Source organism: Panthera onca, chromosome A3, assembly GCF_046562875.1.
Source record: "Panthera onca isolate mPanOnc1 chromosome A3, mPanOnc1 haplotype 2, whole genome shotgun sequence".
NCBI classification, from domain to species: Eukaryota; Metazoa; Chordata; class Mammalia; order Carnivora; family Felidae; genus Panthera; species Panthera onca.
Window position 1 is genome coordinate 113579637 of NC_138341.1, and position 19846 is coordinate 113599482.

Sequence of the window (19846 nt, forward strand, 5' to 3'; positions counted from 1 at the left end):
AGAAGCCAGTAGAATATTAATGGCGGAATGTAAAGTGGTAAGTCCTGTAGGGGTTTTGTTGTAAAAGTCTTTCAATTTTGCTACATGCCTGGCAATTTTCATTAACAAAATGTTTGGGGAAAAGACCTTCAATAACCATATATGTCAGTCCTCTCATTAATTATTAGTGTTTCAATTACACAAAATAAAAACAAATACAGTCTGGTTTAAAAATGGAAAAAAAAAAAAAAAAAAACTGAGAAAAAGTCATCATCTCTTTCCCCCTGATTCCAACTTTCCTTTCTTCTTCAGCGACAACGTCTGTTGTTGCCCCTGTGTAGTTTCCAGACCTTTCTCTTAGCATCTCCATACATATATGGGTAAATACAAAACCGTGTTCTTTCTTTCTTTTTTTTTTTTTTTTTTTTTTTTTTTTTTTGAGGAGTGTGTTTTCATCCTATCCTGCCCGTGTGTTTTGGGGATCTCTCCACGTCAATTCATGCAATTGCCCCAGTTTTAAATTGCTGAGTAGAGGACGTGCCGTGTTCAAGATGAGAAGCTCAGGCACGAGGTATTGCTCAAGAGCAGACGGTAAATCCGAATTGCTGGGACACGAACCCATTCTCTTGGTTTGTGGGGCCTGGCCGCACCCTCCGGGAGCCCGGCCAAGGCTGAGGGGGCAGGGCAGGTCTTTTTTTTTTTTTTTTTTAAATTGTTTATTATCTTTGAGAGAGACAGACAGAGAGACAGAGAGCAAGCAGGAAAGGGGCAGAGAGAGAGGGAGACACAGAATCCGAGGCAGGCTACAGGCTCTGAGCTGTCAGCACAGAGCCCGATGCGGGGCTCGAACTCACAAACCGCGAGATCATGACCTGAGCCGTAGTCGGCCACCCAACCCAACCGACTGAGCCACCCAGGCGTCCCTGGGCAGGTCTTTTATGTCGGAGAATGCTGGGGGGCGGCAGGCCTAGGGGACCTGCCTGGGTTTGCGCACCCGCGCAGGGGCCCAGGAGGAAGTCAGATAAGCGCTTCCTCTTTTCTTGCCCTCCGGGGACCCTGGGGGAAGGCAGGGGGTTGTGAAACCGAGCTGTCCCCCAATCCCCCTGGGGGGGGGGGGACCCGTCAGCTGGAGGAGGCCACGCAGCTGGGGGCAGAAAAACAACTTCAGGGGCTCCCCTCAGCACCCCCATTCCCGCGCCACACCCCTGGGCACAGGTCAGCTGACGTTACGATGGTACCTGCTGTAGGGATCCAAGGCACTCATGGTGTCCGCGGTCACCACAGGAGAAAGCCCCAGCTCCTTATCAGCGTCTGCTGCCATTTCCAGCCTAATTTTCCACCGGTCTACGCCCGAGGGCTTCAGGCACCAACGACTCAGAAGTGTTTACGGTTCATCATTCAGGCCAGGCTGTTCCTCCCTCCAGCCTTCGCCAGGCTGTCTCTTCTGTCTGAAATACCCATTGCCATGATCTTCTGTTAGCAACCTTGAAAGGTCAACCTATCACCTCCTTCAAGAAGTCCTCCTTGATGCAGCCCAGGCTGGACCAGTGTCCCTCCAACTTTTGGTCTTAACAATATCATGGGCCTCACTCTCTCCCACAGCATTTTCCGCTCTGCATCTAAGTTATTGGTTTAAGTTTTTCTCTCCCTAATTGGACTGGATGTTGCTTGACGGCCAAGACTATCTTGTCCATCTTTTTGTGCTTCCAGCCCCTGGCAGAGACGTACATAATAAGTCCTTAATAAACATTAATAAAATTTATCAAAGTACGAAGGGTTTGGATCTCAGTGCTATCGTTCACTGGCTGTTTGCAAACCTTGAGCTTCAGTTTCTTCATCTGTAAAATGGGCACACGAATAGTACCCGCATGGAACTTGCAAATAAGCAGAAGAGACAGACGATAAACAGATTAACTTATTATAAATAAGTATTACAGTGCCTGGTGGTGACAAGTTCTCTGGAGAAAAATAAGGCAGGGTGAGAGGAGAAGATGGAGAGTGGAGGAACTCTTAAGAAGGGGTGCCAAGGACCTGCTGGGGGCTGTTGTTGAGTATCTTAAGGGCTAGTCTTCTCAGATTTTCATTTACCTGTCTTGGGAAATGAGCGCAGCACTGACCTGCCTGGGAGGGTATTGCTGTGAAATGAGCATTGGCTACTTTGCAAATTAAAGGGGAAATATCTGAGTCCTGAAATAATGATTGTGGCTCTCTTCCCCACCCCCCCCATCCTGTTTTGAATATGGAACAATCAACAGTGGTCCCGAAGAATTCGAAATATGAAATGCAAATGACCCCTAGAAATAGGAAAATATATTTTTGGAAGAGTCAAATGACTCACTGTGAAGTGAAGCCCATGTTGTTCCCTAGCTCCTGCCCTCCCTCCAGGACTGAACTCTGGGGTGTGTCCTCTGGTCCCAATTTGTCTCTCTATTCCTCAGTTTCCAGGGCACACTTACTGAGCTTGTGTACAGATTACAAGCACCAGCTTTGGAGGTACACCTGAGGGTCCCAGACTTGGGAATCCCAAGGTCTCCCATTTGCTGGCTGTGTGACCTTGGACAGGTGTCTATAACTCTCTGAGCCACCCCCTTATAATCATTCCTAGCTCAAAGAGATTAAATGAGATGATATAAGTGAGGGCATAATAATGAGAGCTTTTAAGGCAAGTTTTAATGACCTGGTGAAGTAAGTACTCTTATCATTCCACTTTGCAGATGAGAAAACAAAGTCACGGCTAGTTAAAGGCAGTCAGTCCAGCCTTTGCTTCCATCTTTCCTCCATCCTCGACCCCACTGTCAAGTACATACCAAACTTTTCTCGACTTTTTTCATCCTCTGGAAATCCTACCCAGCCTCAATTTTATCTTGTCCGTGAAGGCTCTGATTTTTAAATTGACTTAATTTTTGAGTAGTTACTATAGTCAAGTGATCCAGAATTAAAGAGTACAGAGGGTCCAGCAGGACCTGTAAGTCTCCTTCCCTGTTCTGTCACCCGGCTACACAATTTCCCTCCCTGGAAGAAACCATGGGGGCTGTGTTTAGGTGCGCCCTTCCTGACTCAGCCCGACATGTGCTGGTAAACTCCCATGTATGTTTGTTCTCTTGTTCGACACAAATGGTAAAATACAAGAGCTGTTGCGCACTTTGCTCCCTGCCCAATCCACTTATCCACTTATCCCCTAGTGGTACCTAAGGAGTTTCTTCATTCTTTAAAAAAAATAAATGTTTTTATTGAATTATGACTCACATAGCATACATTCGTCCATTTTAAATGTACAACTCAGTGGTTTCTTGGTATATTCTGAGTTGTGCAACCATGACTGCAATCAATTTGAGGACATTTTCATTAGCCAACTCCCCCTTAAAAAAACATACCCATTAGCAGTCACTCCTTATTTTACTCTAACCCCCAGCCCTAGGCAACCACTAGTCTACTTTCTGTTTCTGTAGATTTGACTCTCCTGGACATTTCATATAAATGGAATCATACAATATGTGGTCTTTTGTGACTGGCTTCTTGCATTTAACATAAGATTTCCAAAGTTCTTTTGTGTTGCAGCATATATCAGTACTTCATACCTCTTTATTGCCAATTGCCAACTAATATTCCGCTGTATGGACATACCCCGTTTTATGTATCTGTTGAGGGACATCGAAGTTGTTTCCGCTTTTTGCTATGATGGATAATGCTGCTATGAAGTTTTCATTTACAAGTTTTTGTGCAGACATATCTTTTCAGTTCTCTTGGGTATATACCTAGGCATGAGATATCTGGGTCGTACGGTAACTCTACGTTTAACCCTTTGAGGAACCTCTACACTGTTTCCCAAAGGCACTGTACCGTTTTACATTCACATCAAAAATATATTTGGGTTATAATTTCTTCTTACTCTCATCAACACTTGTGATTGTCTTCTTGATTATAGCCATTCTAACGGAGGTAAAGTGACATCTCATCGTGGCTTTAATTTGTATTACCCTAACGACTAATGATAAGAGGCATCTTTTCATGTGCTTATTAGCTATTTGTATAACTTCTTTGGAGAAATGTCTCTTCAAATCTTTTGCCCACTTTTCAATTATGTTGTCTTTTTATTGTTGAGTTGTGTTACTTGTGTGTTTGGAATACCAGTCCTTTACCGGATCTGTGATGTGCAGGTATTTGCTCCCATTCTGTGGGGTGTCTTTTCATTTTCTTATTATCTCATTTGCAACACACATTTTTAGTTTTGATGAAGTCCAGTTTATTTTTGTTGTTGTTATTTGTGTCACATGAAGAAGGCTTTGCTTACCTCAAGGTCATGAAGGTTTACTGCTAAGAATTTTATAGTTTTAGCTTATATCTTTAGGTCTATGATCCATTTTGATTTATTTTTGTGGATGGTGTGAGATAGGGATCCAACTTCATTATTTTGCACGGGGATATCTAGCTGTTCCAGCACAATTTACTGAAAAGACTCGTCTTTTCCCCATTGAATTGCCTTGGCACCTGTGTTGAAAATCAGTTGGCCGGGGCACCTGGGTGGCTTGGTCGGTTAAGTGTCTTCGGCTCAGGTCATGATCTCACGGTCCGTGAGTTCGAGCCCCGTGTCGGGATCTGTGCTGACAGCTCAGAGCCTGAAGCCTGTTTCGGATTCTGTGTCTCCCTCTCTCTCTGCCCCTCCCCTGTTCATGCTCTGTCTCTCTCTGTCTCAAAAATTTTTAAAAAAATTAAAAAAAAAAAAGAAAAAAAAGAAAATCAGTTGGCCATAATGTAAGGGTTTACTTCTGGACTCTCGGTTCTGTTCCACTGATAGGTATTTCTACCACACTGTCTTGATTATCGCAACTTTGGAGTAAGTTTTGAAATTAGAAATTGTGAGTCCTCCAACTTTGGTTTACTTTTTCAAGATTGGTTGGCTGTTCTGGATTCCTTGCATTTCCATACAAATTCTAGGATGAGCGTGTCTATTTTTTTAATAGATGAGAATTATGTTGATCAATTTGAAGACTATCCTCACCTTAACAATATGAAATCTTCCAAACTATGAAAGAATGTCTTTTCCATGAGATATCTTTCCCACCCCATGAGATGCCTTTGTTGAGGTCTTCTTCAGTTTCTTTCGAGGGTATTTTTTTTTTTAGGTTTTGAAGTACCTTGCACTACTTTTGTTAAAATTATTCCCAAGCATTTTATTCTTTTTGGTGATATTGTAAATGAAATTGTTTTCTTAATCTTATTTTCAGATTGATCATTGCTACTCTATAGAAACAGAATTAGTTTTTTAATTAATTTATTTTTGAGAGAGAGAGAGAGGCAGAGAGAGAGGGAAACAGAAGATCTGAAGCAGGCTTCACGTGGACAGCAGGGAGCCCGACACAGGGCTCAAACTCATGAACCACAAGATCCTAACCTGAGATCAGACGCTTAACTGACTCAGACACCCAGGCGCCACGAAATACAATTAGCTTTTATACATCCCTATTCTTTTCGACAATAGCTTGGTACTCCATTATTGTCTTATCATTTATTTTCCCAGTCCCCAAATGATGGATATCTAGGTTCTTTCCAGTCCTTCCCTAGGACTATTCCTTTTCTAGGTTATTGACTAGTCCTTTTCGAGGTTATTTCCAGTAGAAGTGGCACTGTAATAACTTTCCTTGTACATACCCATGAAGTCTCAGGTATTCTGATCTTTTCTCTCTCTGAGTTTTTATGATTGTCAGTTGCCACCAGCTTGTCCCAAGCTCACTGTCATATTATCCTTGGATGACTGCCTCAGCCTGCTCACTGGGTTCCCTGCTTTCCTCGTGCCCCTCCAATCCATTCTTCACCCAGCAGACAGAGAGATCCTATTAAAATACAAGCCAGTGTGGCTTACTCCTCTGCTCAAAACCCTCCAGTGCCTCTCATCTTGTGTCAATTAAAGTTTCATATCAACACTGAGACTTCACGGCCTCACAATCTGGCTTCGTTACCTTTCCAACGTCATCTCCATCACTCTCTTCCCTATACCCACTCTGATCCAGCTACGTGGGCCTCCTTTATTTCTTAAACACACTAAGTGTGGATGCACCTCTGGACCTTTGCCATTATTGTTCCTTCTGCTTGGAACACACTTCCCCTAGATTGTCACATGACTCGCTCTCCCAACCCAGTGAGTCTCTGCATGTTCTCTCCTCATGAGGTCTTTCCGACCACTCTGTCTCAAGTCACATCCCGCCCTCTTTCCCTGATTTATTTTTCTTGGAATTCTTATCACCCCTGCGTGTAAGATGTTAATTGATTTTCACAATGACTCGCTGAGACAAATACTATTGTTATTTCCACTCAACAGGTGAGGAAACTGAGGCTCAGAGGGGTGATTTGATTCATTCAAGATCACCCTGTGGCAATGAATGAATAGGCAAAATGTTTGCCATCCCGAGTACTGGTAAGGATGTGTTTCCAGATAAAATTTGTGATTGTGCAAATGTTTTTTTAATGCTAATATGAGTTAGATAAGAAATACTTTTTTTAATTAAAAAAGAGTGACAATACCAAATTGGCAAGGATGTGGAAAAACTGGAAATCATACGTTGCTGGTTTGAATGCAAAATGATATGCACGCTTTGAAAACTGATTTAGCAGTGTATCATCAGGTTAAAACTTACACGTACTATATGACCCAGCAATTCCAGTCCTAAGTATTTACTCAAGAGAAATGAAAATATGTGCAGACAAAGTCTTGTACCTGAATGTTCGTGCAGCTTTATTCATGTAACCAGAATCTGAAAACAGCCCAAATGCCCATCACAAGTAAATGGATAAACAAATAGTGATGCATTTATACTATGGAATACTACTCAGCAGTGGAAAGAAACAAAATGCTGCAACATGTAACAACATGGGAAATCTCAAAAGCAATCCGTAAGTAAAAGAAGACAGACAAGGGATGCCTGGGTGGCTCAGTCAGTTAACTGTCCGACTTTGGCTCAGGTTATGATCTCACAGTTCATGGGTTCGACGCCATGTTGGGCTCTGTGCTGACAGCTCAGTCTGGAGCCTATTTTAGATTCTGTGTCTCCCTCTCTCCCTGCCCCTCCCCTGTTCACGCTCAGTCTCTCTCTGTCTCTCAAAAATTAATAAATGTTAAAAAAAAATAAAAAAGAAGACAGACATAAAAGAATCATACTGTATGATTGTGTTTATAGAAAATTCTAGAAAAGACAAAGCTAATCTAGAATGACAAAGAGCCAAACAGTGGTTCCCTAAGGCAATGGGTGGGAGACATGGACTCCAATAGGCATAAGGGAACTCTCTGGAGTGAGAGAAATGTTCTGTATCTTTTTTTTTTTTTTTTTTTTTTAAGTAGGCTTTACATCCAGCGTGAAGCCCAGAGCGGGGCTGAACTCACAACCCCGAGATCAAGACCTGAGTTGAGATCAAGAGTCGGATACCCAATGAACTGAGCCACCCAGGCACCCCAAAATGTTCTCGATCTTGATTAGGGTGGTGGTTACACAGATGTATACCTTTGCCCAAACTCATCAAGTTGAATGTTTTAATGGTGCATTTTATTTATAAAACTATACCACAGTAAAGTTTATAGGAACTTTGGAAACACATACAAAGATTTTTATTGCAGAAGTACTTCAATAGCAAAAAAAAAAAAGGGGGGGGGGGCGGGGAGGCAGAATTGGCTATTAAGAGGAGAATGTTTCAGCTATCTGTGGTCCTTTACCATCAGAATAACAAATTTGTGGAAGGTGTAGCTGATGCTAATGATGACACTCTCAAGTCCCCAGAACACGTATCTTTCTTCCTGGAGGCTCCCTGTGGTGGCTGGAGCACACATGGGGCAGGCCAGAAGTGCTGGAGGATTAATACCTCTTGGGAGCATCCCTCAACCAATGTCTGCCAGGAGTTGGTATAGAAATGCCCAGGCTCCCTCATCACCTAGGCAGGATAACTCTGAAGTGAAAATAGTACACTCTCTCCAGAGTTCCTGCTCCAGCAGGAGTGAGCTCCAAGAGCCCACAGTTGTAACTTGCTTAACAATGCTCTCTTTCAAAAGAAAAACAAACAAACAAACAAACCCAACTTTATCTTGAGAGAGAGCATGAGCAGGAGCAGGGGAGGGGCAGAGAGAGAGGGAGAGAATCCCAAGCAGGCTGCGCTGTCAGCATAGAGCCCCATGTGAGGCTCAATCTCATGAACCATGACATCACGACCCAAGCCGAAATCAAGAGTCAGATGCTTAGGGTGCCAGTTGAGCGTCTGACTTCAGCTCAGGCCATGAACTCATGGTTCCTGAGTTTGAGCCCTGCATCGGGCTCACTGCTGTCAGTGCAGAGCCCACTTCATATCCTGTCTCTGCCCCCCTTTCTGCCCCTCCCCCCAAAAAAATAAGCATTAAAAAATTTAAGAAAAAGAGGAGTCAGACGCTTAATCGACTAAGCCACCCAGGCACCCCAACAATGCTCTCTTAGTTGGCTTTCTTCCCTCTCCTGTCTCATCCACCTACTCCCTACCAGTGTTTTCTGCATCTCCCAGATAACTTACTTTCACTCGAATCTGTGTCTAAGGTCTGCTTCTGGGAAACTCAAATTAAGACTACTGGATGATACCAAGAGTCCATCAAGATGTGGGGAAATGTTGGAAGAATGTTGGCAGCAGCCCTTCTGCAAACATCCATCATTCTTGGCAAAGAAAGCCTTTACAAAATTCTTACAACAAGTCCATAGGAGGCATGGTAGTTGGGTACAATGTAGGTGTCCATGACTAGGGGAATGGGTAAATAAACTGGAGGATGTAGACAATGTGGGCTACTAAATATTAGTAACAGTGATGTTGTGGGGGGGGGGCACAAAACTGAGTCTCATTCAAGTAAATTAAACACAGAATTAAATGTATTTTTAAAACTCACACATATGTATTTAAGCACATATACCAAACACATAAGAGCAGGGTCATTATCTTTTAACTCATGGTTCTACTGCCCCATTCCCCCCCCCCCCCCACACACACACATTTGGTCATGTTTGGAGACATTTTTGGTTGTCACAATTGGGGAAGAAGGTTAATCTAGTGAGTGCAGCCCAGGAATGCTGTTTATCATCCTACCATTCCCAGGACAGCTTCCCACAGCAAAGAATCATGCAGCACCAACCCACCCCAAAAGAATTATGCAGCCCAAATGTCAGAAGTACTGAATTTGAGAAGCCCTGTGTAGCCCAGCACAGCATTGCTGAATGAATGAATGAGTGAATGAATGAGTGAGTGAGTGAATGAAGAGATGGTAATGGTGGGAACACAGAAACGCACCAGGATTCTTACACATCTCGGAAGTGTGCATGGCAGAATTTAGTGTGACAATATCTCTCTTTTTCCAGGAACAGGTGTGCTCTGCCCTTGCCGGGTCCTGAGCACAATCATGTGGGGCCTCCAGCTGCCCTCCAAGCCCGGCATCCCGCCCCCCTAATTTTCGAAGTCCTCTGAGCTGCCGGAAGCCGGCCAAGAATGAGCCAGGGCGGTGCCTGCGGGTGAGAAAATTTGCATGAGGTTTGAATAGCGCAGAGGCTGCGGAGCGGAAACCGCGGACCACAGAAGTACCAGGAAGGCTTGGGACACGGCCTGGGGGAGGGGTCTGGGCTGGAGAGAGTGGATCGGAATGGTAGGGAAAACCGATCAGAATGCTTGGGGCGGGAAGAAGGAGATTAGAATCCTGTGAGAGCGAGGGGGATAGGGGTTAGGATTCTTCTGGACCCAGTTGGAATCCTTTGATGAGAGATTAAAATCTTTGGAGGGTCGGATTGGAATCCTGGGGTGGGGTGGATTAAAATCCTTTGTGAACAAGATTGGGGTTACCCAGGAGCGGGATTAGAATCCCTGGGGTTAGGGTTATAAATCTGGAGGGCTGGGTCAGAATCCTTTGAAGAGAAGGGTTGAGATCCTTTAGTTAGCTGGATTAGAATCTTTGGGGACAGGATTAGAAACCTCTGGTGGGCGAGATTACAAATTATTCAAATGTGAAATTCAAAATCCCTTGGGGCAGAATTGGGATTTTGGGAGGAAGAGAGGGTGTTGCGGTTCTTGAAGACAGGTTAGGATTCCTGGGGTGGGGTTAAATCCCTTGGGAACCGCGTTAGGTTTGGGGAGGCGGGGATTACAATGCATTGGGGGAGGTGTTGGAGGGGGTGGGGTTAGGATCTTTGTGGGACTGGTTAAAGTTCTTACGGGCGGGCTTATTATCCTTTAGGGAGCGGGTTAGGATCCTTAGGGGCAGGTTTAGAAACCTGGGATGGGCGACGGGATTCGGATGCTGGGAGGTGGGGCCTGGGATTAGAGTCCCTGCGTTGGGTTTGGAGTCTTCAGGGGCGGGGCTAGGATACTTGGGGGCGGGGCTAGCATCGCTCTGGGCGCGGCTAAGGAGCCCAGATGGCCTGTGAGTGCCACGGCGTTGCTGGTCCCTGCCCGGGCGCACCGCCGGGGCCCAGAGGCGAGCGGGAGAGGACGCGGGCAGTTCTGCGCCAGGGGAGCCGGAGAAGCCCCGCGGCGCCCGCCGAGGCCCCTCAGGGCGTCATCCTTGCCGCTCGAAAGTTGGCCCGTCTCCCTTAGGGAACGGGCGCCCCGGGACGCCGGGGGCTGCTGAGCTGGGGGGGGGCTCGAGCTGCGAGGATCCGGGCTGCCCGCAGGACGAGGAGCGGGAGCCCAGGTGAGTGCGGCGGACGGGGGAAGCGGGGCAGCCTGAGGGTGAGCGCGGCCTGAGGGTCTTCGGCTGTTGCGGAGGGAGGGGGGTGGGGGGCTGGGGCTGCACAGGGCGGGCTGGGGTGCGCATCGGGAAGGTGCCGTCGGGGAAGCGGCGGACGGGCCGTGGGATGAGGGGCCCACGGAGCGGGGAGTGGGGCAGATGAGGGGCGGGATTGCCCTGCGAACCTGGAAAAGCTCGAGGGGAGGGGAGCTCTGGCCACCGAGTGACTTTGTTCCAGCCTCCACTTTTCTGGGCCGTCCAGGTTCCCCTTCTGCAAAAGACAAGAAAAAACGAGAAGGAAGGGATGGGGGTTCGCGGAGACCGGGAGGGGAAGGCCCTTACGGTTCCTGGTGGGGGTGGGTGACGAGTCACGGCAGGTTGGCAGCCGGGTTGGCGACCTTCGTGGGGAAGGGGCCAGCTGGCCGTAGGCGTGACGTGCGAACCACACCCGGGCGGAGCTGCAGCTGGGCCGGCTGTGCTCCCTCCTCCTCCCGCGCTGGGCCCTGATCCCCAGCAGGTCTAGGTCGAACCTCAAAACCTCCTGGACAGACCGCAGGGTGGCTGCCGGTCGCTTTCCTCCTTGTGACACCTTGGGCAAGTCGCTCTCTTTCTCCAAATTCCAGTTTCCTCCTCTGTTAGGTGGGGCTGTTGTTTTCCCAAGGCCACAGGGAGCTGGAGTACGTGAAGTCATGTTTAGTGTGGTGTAAGGGGAAGGGGGTTTCCGGGAGCAAGCTGCCTGTTGACCTTGAGCAAGGGACTTTGCCTTCCTGTGCCTCCGTTTTTACACCTGTCGGCTAGGGATAATAACGATAATGGCTCCCTCAACAGGGTTGTTTTGAAGGTTAGAGTAAGTTAAGCTCTTAGGACACCACCTGACAGGTATGCATGCTTAATACACGTTAACTGTTGTCATAGCTACATTATGGTCTAGCCCAGTGCCTCGCCAACTTCAGCAGTACCCCGGAACCACCTGGAAGGTTTTGTTAAGACACAGATTTCTGGGTCCCGATCCCAGGGTTTCTGATTCAGTAGGTCTGGCCTGGGAGTCTGAGAATTTACATTCTGGAGTAATGCTGCTGGTGGTCCAGGGACCACACTTCGAAAGCCACCACGTTAGTCTTCGGCCAGTACAGAGAAAGGCCTCAATAGATATTGCTTCCTTTACCCATGGCTTTCTCTTCACTATCCTTTTGTTTTGTTTTCATTAGGAGGGGAGGAGGGAAGGTTAAAATAAAGAAAAGTGAAGAAGACCCTATACCAAATATCCCAGGAACCCCACCACCCAGAATTAACAAATGTTAGCATTTTGTCATGTTTTTGCTTCTGATTTTCAAAAAATAAAATTATTAAAAGTAATGATAAAACGGAAGCCTTTCCACCTTGTATCCCTCTCAGTCCTGTTTTCTCCCTTCCCAGAGGCAACCATTGCCATGAAATATAATCCTTCCCGGTCTGTGCTTTCATGAATGTATTGCATAGAGATGGATGCACAAATTATACATAGAATTGTTTTCTGTGTATTGAAGATCTCCAAAAATGCTATCCAGCTGTGATTCCTCTACAATACCCTTTGTCCCTGCCTTCTCATCATTAAGGTGTCAGGGTCTAGCCAGGATGAGAAACAGAGGGAGGCCTAGTTCATTCCTTCTAAGTGGAGTGTCCCAGCAGGTGACTGACCTCCCTACCTTAGTACCCATTCCCCTGCTGCTAAACATTCAGGTGTGGAACAGGTGTTTACTACAACAAACCATTCTGCTGGGACCATCCTGGATGGATGGCTTTGGAGGTGTGGGGTGCAGGTGTTTCTTGGGGAATATGGAGAGAGGGGCCACAAGTCTTCTTGTGTATGAGGTGGACTAAAGCCGGGAAGGGTCACCTGAGGAGTCTGGGTCAGGGACAACAGCAGAGTCTGGGTCTGCTGACCTCCCAGGGCCACTCGCTGTTCCATGTCTCCTGTTCTCCAGCAGGAGGGCAAAGCTCTTCATCTGCCCGACACTTGGTAGAAACTCAAACCATGGAATCACGGCTCCTTAAAAAAAAAAAAAAAAGTTTGGGGCGCCTGGGTGGCGCAGTCGGTTAAGCGTCCGACTTCAGCCAGGTCACGATCTCGCGGTCCGTGAGTTCGAGCCCCGTGTCAGGCTCTGGGCTGATGGCTCGGAGCCTGGAGCCTGTTTCCGATTCTGTGTCTCCCTCTCTCTCTGCCCCTCCCCCGTTCATGCTCTGTCTCTCTCTGTCCCAAAAATAAATAAAAAACGTTGAAAAAAAAATTAAAAAAAAAAAAAGTTTTTGGATAACAAATAGTTTGCTTTTGCGTAGTCTTTTCTGTGCCCTTTTTATTTAACATAATCAGTAAACTGCTGCGTATACAATTTCCATCCTAGTGATTTGCTTCGCACTACATTGTAAACATTTTCCTATGTCATTAAGACAGCCTTGGATTTTTTAAATTGTCATTTTATTTTTCTCAGTTTACTTATTTATTTATTTGTTTAAGTCATCTCTACACCCAACATGGGGCTTGAACTGATGACCCCGAGGTCAAGAGCCACATGCTCCTTCGGCCAGGCCCTCCAAAATATCCTTGGATTTTTGATGGCCGCATATCATTCTACTGTTTGGATGCACTATAATTTGCTTAACCGTCCTAGGAGAGCACTGTTAGGTAGTTTGCCATTTTAAAAAAATGTTTATTTATTTTTGAGAGACAGAGAGACAGAGCATGAGCGGGGGAGGGGTGGGGAGAGAGGGAGACACAGAATCCGAAGCAGGCTCCAGGCTCCAAGCAAGGGGTCCGCACAGAGCCCAACACGGGGCTCAAACCCACAAACCCACGGACCATGAGATCATGACCTGAGCTGAAGTGGGATGCTTAACCGACAGAGCCACCCAGGCGCCTCTGCCATTTTTTTAACTGTTCATTTCTTTTCAAGAGAGAGTGAGCAAGTGAGTGAGGGGCAGAGAGAGAGAGACAGACAGACAGAAGATCTGACGAGGGCTCCATGTTGACAGCAGGAAGCCCTGATGTGGGGCTCAAGCCCACCAACCGTAAAATCATGACCTGAGCTGAAATTGGACACGTAACCCACTGAGCCACCCGGACACCCTGTAGTTTGTAATTTTTGAATTTTGAGTCAAAATTCACATAGCATTACAAAATTAACCATCTGAAAACTAACATTTGAGTGGCATTTAGTCCATTCACCGTGTTGTGTAACTGCCACCTCTGTATAGTCCCCAAGTATCATCATCTCTCCAGAAGGAAGCCCTGTACCCATGAAAGCAGTCATGCCCATTCTTCTTTCTGCCCCACCCCCCACCCCCTGGCCCTTGGCCACCACCAGCCTGCTTTTTGTATTTTTGGATTAATTTATTCTGGCATCTTCCACCTAAGATAATGTTTTCAAGGTTCACCCAACTTGAGGCATGTATTCGTATTTCGGTTCTCTTTATAGCTGAATAATATTTCATTGTATGTATATGCCGCGATTTGCTTATCCGTTCATCTGTAGATGGAAATTTAGGTTGTCTCAGCCTTTTGACTGTCGTGAATATTCACCTAGTGTATTTGTTTGAGCTCCTGTTTTCGATTTCTTGGGTATATACCTAGGAGTGGAGTGGCTGTGTCCTGTGGTAATTCCATGTTTAACATTTTGAGGAATTGCCAGATTGTTTTCCACCGCTTTCCACTCCCGTCAGCCATGTAGAAGGGTTCCAATTTCCCCACATCCTTGCCAACACTTGCTATTTTCCTTTTTAAAACATTACGGTTATTATAGCCACCCTAGGGGGTGTGGGAATCTTAATCTCACCCCAACCAGGCTGCTCGCTGGGGGCCCTTTCCCGTGAGGGTGAGGAGAAAATTACCTGCATTCAAGGGATCTTCCAGGCCTTGCACACTTTAAACGCTTCTAGAAAGTAAAGGCTCCTAAACCACTCTGCCGCTAACACATACTAAGTGCCTGGCACATGGTAGGGCCTCAGAAACATTGTAGGAATGTTGAACAAACTCTCCCCTCTCTTGCCTGAGATATTTCAGCATATAGGTGTATTTTAGTTGGCCCCACATAGTGATTCTTTATAATTAGCTGCCAACTTTTTTTTTAAATGTTTATTAGAAAGAGAGAGAGAAGTGTAGGGGAGGGGCAGAGAGAGAGGGAGACACAGAATCCGAAGCAGGCTCCAGGCTCCGAGCTGTCAGCACAGAGCCCGAGGCGGGGCTTGAACTCATGAACCTTGAGATCATGACCTGAGACGAAGTCTGCTGCTTAATGGACTGAGACACCCAAGCGCGCCTAATTAGTCGCCAAGTTTTAAAGTCAAGAGAACTCACACAAATCTGGGTTTCTGTCTTGTGAAAAACTGGCAGAGTTGCCAATAGCGAGGCTAGAAATTCCGTCTCCCATGCCCGTCTGCTATTCACTCACGGCAGCATCGGTGAAGCGGTGTGGGGGCCGCCCTGTAGACTAACCCTGAGCTGTCGGCCTGCACCACCCTTTCTTGGATCACTTTCCTCCCGTGGGTGTCCCTGTGGGCCCCTGTAGCCGTTTTAGTCTTCAAGTCCTGCCTCCCTATCATGACAAGGCCTTCCTTTTCACCGAAAAGGAATGTCAGGCCTGGAGAGGGTAAGTAGCTTTCCCAAAGTTACACAGAACATTAGTGCTACCATGTCTCTTAGCCTCCACCTTTCTAAACAACCCGTGCCCTGCTCCATTTGTCCAGTTTCCTTAAATGGAAAGTGTGCCCTTGTTCCTGGCTGGTGCCTGTGGCCACACAGGCTGCACCCTCTGCGTGTCACTGCACCCGCCGGATGGCACCGAGTAGGGCCTGCATTCCTAATACTGCCCTAAGACAGCCCAAGCTCTCACCATCACCCTGAAATCCTCTGGCCTGGGAGACGTAGGTGCAGCCAAGCGAATAGCAGACTTTCCCTCATCTCTGCCAGAGAAATGAAGAACCGGAGATCGGGCGTGGGAGACCTGAGTTTGGGTGCCGACGGTGCCTCAGATAAGTTGTGGTGCATTCAGCCAAGCCGCTCACTCTCTGAGTCTCAGTTTCCTCATCTGAGAAATGGGGATAAGGAGGATACAACCTCACAAGTTCACGAAGCACAAATCCTTTGAGGTCAACACACAAAAAAACAATACTCCACAGTACACAAACTGACGTAGTACAAACCTTTTGAGGTCACTTCACGTAGTACAAATCCTTTGAGGTCAACACGCAAAAAAACGATACTCCATAGTTTCCGTGGACATAGGTCTCAGTTTGAGTTTCCTTAGAAACAGACCTTAGAAAAAATCTCATATGCATTTATTATTTAGTCTCTTTGGGAGAGGGTCCCAGAAAGCCCTGGTAGGAGAGTGGGGAAGTGAGACAGAAGAGAAGGCAGCCAATAAAAGTGTTATCGCACCAGTCACTACTGTGGACACCTGGAGGGCAGGGAGCCCTCGGGCTCTGAGAGCTGGTGAACGTGTTCAAGAGGTGAGGGAGCTGGGGTATTTATGCACCTGCTCCTATCAGTCACTGGTTGAAGGCTGCTCCCGGGGCGGGGGGTGGGGGGATGTCTCTCTAACACTCCCACTTGCCAAGCTCACGGGCTGAGCAGACACCGATGGCCACAGAGAAATCTCTCAGGCGAAGAAACACAGGTGCTGCCAGCAGGAGTGTTCTGAAACGGTAACAGGCAAGGTGATGGGATGTGCATGGACAGGTTCACGTGCGTCAATACGCATAGGTGTAAACACAGAGGCAGAGGCTACCTGAGGGGAAAGGAGTGGCCACGGAGAGCCTGCAAAGGGAGTAATCCAATGGCATCTTAGATTTATCTGCAATGTTATGTATAAGGACGAGGTACTGTTTACCAGGTGATGAAAGGTAATTTAAAAAACAAAATACCCTCCAAAACAGAAAAGAAACTGAGATTCTGTCAACTATAAAAAAGCAACTGTAACATGGTCAGAGCAGGCATTATGGCAGCTTCAAGGTTTCCCTCTGGGGTCGGGGGGAAGATTTGGGGGCAGTTGACCTTGGAGCATGATGAGAAGCTACGGTGAAAAGCTCTCCCCATCCCTGGGGGCAAACTGGCCACCATGTCCTGGGTGAAGGGGGCAGACTCCAGTCAGTCACAGTCAGGGAGGGATGTTGTTCTTCTCTAAGCAGAGAGGAACAAACACGGATATCCCTTTCCAGTTTAAACCTGCATATGTAACTCGTTTTGATGGGGAAAGCTGGGGCTCCCAGGAAGCTGAAGGAGACTTAATTCACTTGTTCAAGAATTTATTGAGCACCTACTGCATTCTCATTTTATACTGGGATACAGCAAGGCACAAAAGAATCACTGTTCTCATGTGTCTTGCATCCTATGGGAGACAGATTATAAACAAATCCCTAGGTAATATATTAGTGCATTAGGTGAGAAGCAGACTGTCACTTCAGAGATTAAATATGCAAGAAAAAATTTTTAAATGTTTATTTATTTTGGAGAGAGAGAGAGTGTGTGTGAGTTGGGGAGGGACAGAGAGAGAGGGAGACCGAATCTGAAGCAGGCTCCAGGCTCTCAGCTGTCAGCACAGAGCCCGACATGGGACTCAAACCCATGAACTTGGAGATCATGACCTGAGCTGAAGTCGGATGCTCAACCGACTGAGCCACCCAGGCGCCCTGCAAGAAAAGGCTGGGAAAGCCAGCCAGCACACAGCAAGGCATGTTTGACTCCAAATGAAGAAGAAAGGGAAGGAGGGAGGAAAGGAAAGCAAGAAGAAGGGAAGGAGAGGCGGAAATATCTTAGACTACAGTGCAGTTCCAAGGAAGGCTTGGCAAGGCTGCCTGGACCCCTTAGCCAAAGCCCCCTGTCATAGGCCCCCCTGTCACGGCCTGCCTCAGTATCCCTGCCACACTCCATCATTGGCCGGGAACAGCCCATGGCAACAGTGATGATGCACTTCAAAGCACAGCAGCTGGGGCCATTGGTCAATGCCACTGTCTGCAGTCAGAGATCTGGGAGGCTCATCTTCATGGCCGCCACATCAGCTGGTGGTCAAAGCCATGAAGAATTCGGCTGGGAAGGGCTAGAAAGTGATGGGAGTTGGGGGCGGGTGTTCCCATTCTTAGCCAGGGTGGTGAGGGAAGGCCTCTCTGAGACAGAGAGGTCTGCAAAGAGACTTGGGTGGCATGAAAGAGGCTTTCCGGGGGAAGGACATTCCGGAAAGTAGCATGTGTGATGGCCCCAAGGTGGAAGCGTGGTTGGTGAATTGAGGGACAGCAAGAGGCTAGTGTGGCTGGAAAGGAAACATCAAGGGAGGATGACAGGACCTCAAGGTTGGGGAGAGCCCAGATCATGGAGCCTTGGCAGCCATAGAGGGGACTTGGCTTTTATTCCAAGTGAGATGGGAGCCCAGGAGTTGTTGAGCAGAGGAGGGATATGACCTGATTTACAGTTTAAAAGCCTTGCTTGGGGCGCCTGGGTGGCTCAGTCTGTTAAGTGTCTAACTCTTGATTTTGGCCTAAACCATGATCTCACAGTTTATGGGTTCAAGCCCCACATCAGGCTCTGCACTGACAGTGCAGAGCATGTTTGAGATTCTCTCTCTCCCTCTCTCTGCCCCCCCCCCAAAACAAATAAACTTTAAAAAAGAAATAAACTGGGGTGCCTGGGTGGCTCAAGTGGCTAAGCGTTTGACTCTTGATTTTTGGCTCAGGTCATGATCTCACAACTCATGGGATCAATCCTCATGATGGGCTCCATGCTGACAATGCAGAACCTGCTTGGGATTCTCTCTCTCCCTCTCTCTCTGCCTCTCCCCCACTCATTCTCTCTCTCTCTCTCTCTCTCTCTCTCTCTCTCTCTCTCTCTTTCTCTCTCTTTCTCTCTCTCTCAAAAATAAATAAATAAACATTTAAAAATAGATAGATGATAGATAAATAGATAGATAGATAAATGAATAAATGAAAAGGTTTGCTTGTCTCTAAGAGGCAGGATTGGTATTCAGAGTTAGCTCTTTGTGACTTCCAATCCCATCCCATATTTTCCAAACTTGCCTGCCCCCTGCTTACCTTAGAGATAAAAGTATTCCAAGGAGGGTCACAATTGCCCTGGCATTCCAGACTTTAACAGGTGATCCAGAGGTAGCAATGACCATGCTAGGAATCTAGTACATGTTTAGAACAAACAGGTGGGACAAATGCGCCTCAGGGCCAGGCCTCTGGGCGAGTCGGGCAGATGACCAGAGGCCTTGAATTCCTCTTCAGCGTGTTGCTCTGTCACTCGCTGTTGTGTAAACGTGGGCACAACACTTGCCCTCTCCGGGGCTGCTGTTCTGCCTGTGTAACAGAGGTGTCTCTGACTCCTTCCTTTTGAAGAGTCCAAGTTTTGAGCTCTTTGATCAGAAAGAAGCTGGGGGTCAGGAAAGGGGAGAGATGAGGAGTTGGGGTGACCCCCGCACGTCTATTAGGGATAACAGTCACTTTGGGTGGTTCACTGAGAAGATCGTCAGGGAACCAGAGGAGAGGGCTCTGCAGGGCTCTGCACCCCTGCAAACTCTTTAGGAAATTGTCCCTGATGGGGGAGGACTTTTTCCCCACCTCCATGGCTGAGCTGTTCCGAGAAGGGAAAGTTCCTCTAGTGAACAGTCTTGAGCCCTGGGCCCCTTGAGGTCTGCCTTCCTGAACTTCCTGTTGGGGTTCCTCGCTCTCACCCTGCAGTTCCCCACTGCAGCCTCTGGGGCTGCCCACTCCCCCCCACCCCCCCCCCCCCCTTCCCGAGGATGAGAGGCAAGAGAGCTGTGTTCTCATTCTACCTGCCAGTGACCCCCTGAGGAATCTCTGTGCCATGGATCTCCATTTCCCTGTCTGCAAAATGGGCTCTTAATTCTGGTACTGCTGACTTCAGCCAAGTATGGTCAGGCCTGTAGAAGGTTGAACACAGTATATTTAGTCCACAAATACATATGGAGGTCCTAATACATGCCAGGCACTTCCTAGGCATGGTGTCAGTGCCATCAGCTGCTTGGGGTCCCTATTGCATACATCCTCACCCATCCTAATGGGTCTAGTACCCTCTTCTCATCCATCAATACCTGCTGTCTACGAAGTCTTTGCCCTAAGCCATTTACACTGAAGTATGAATTGCAATCCCTTGTAAGAATTTCCTCTGCATGA

General features: G+C 47.3%; 1 protein-coding gene across 1 annotated transcript in view; it reads left to right on the forward strand.

Moving 5' to 3' along the window:
* The first annotated feature begins 10392 nt into the window (after positions 1-10392).
* Positions 10393-19846, forward strand: part of HCK (HCK proto-oncogene, Src family tyrosine kinase) — a 44451-nt gene continuing 34997 nt past the window's right edge. Inside the window, exon 1 of the mRNA XM_060614994.3 lies at positions 10393-10654. The gene's annotated coding sequence lies outside the window, so the exon portion shown is untranslated. The remainder of the gene's footprint in view (positions 10655-19846) is intronic.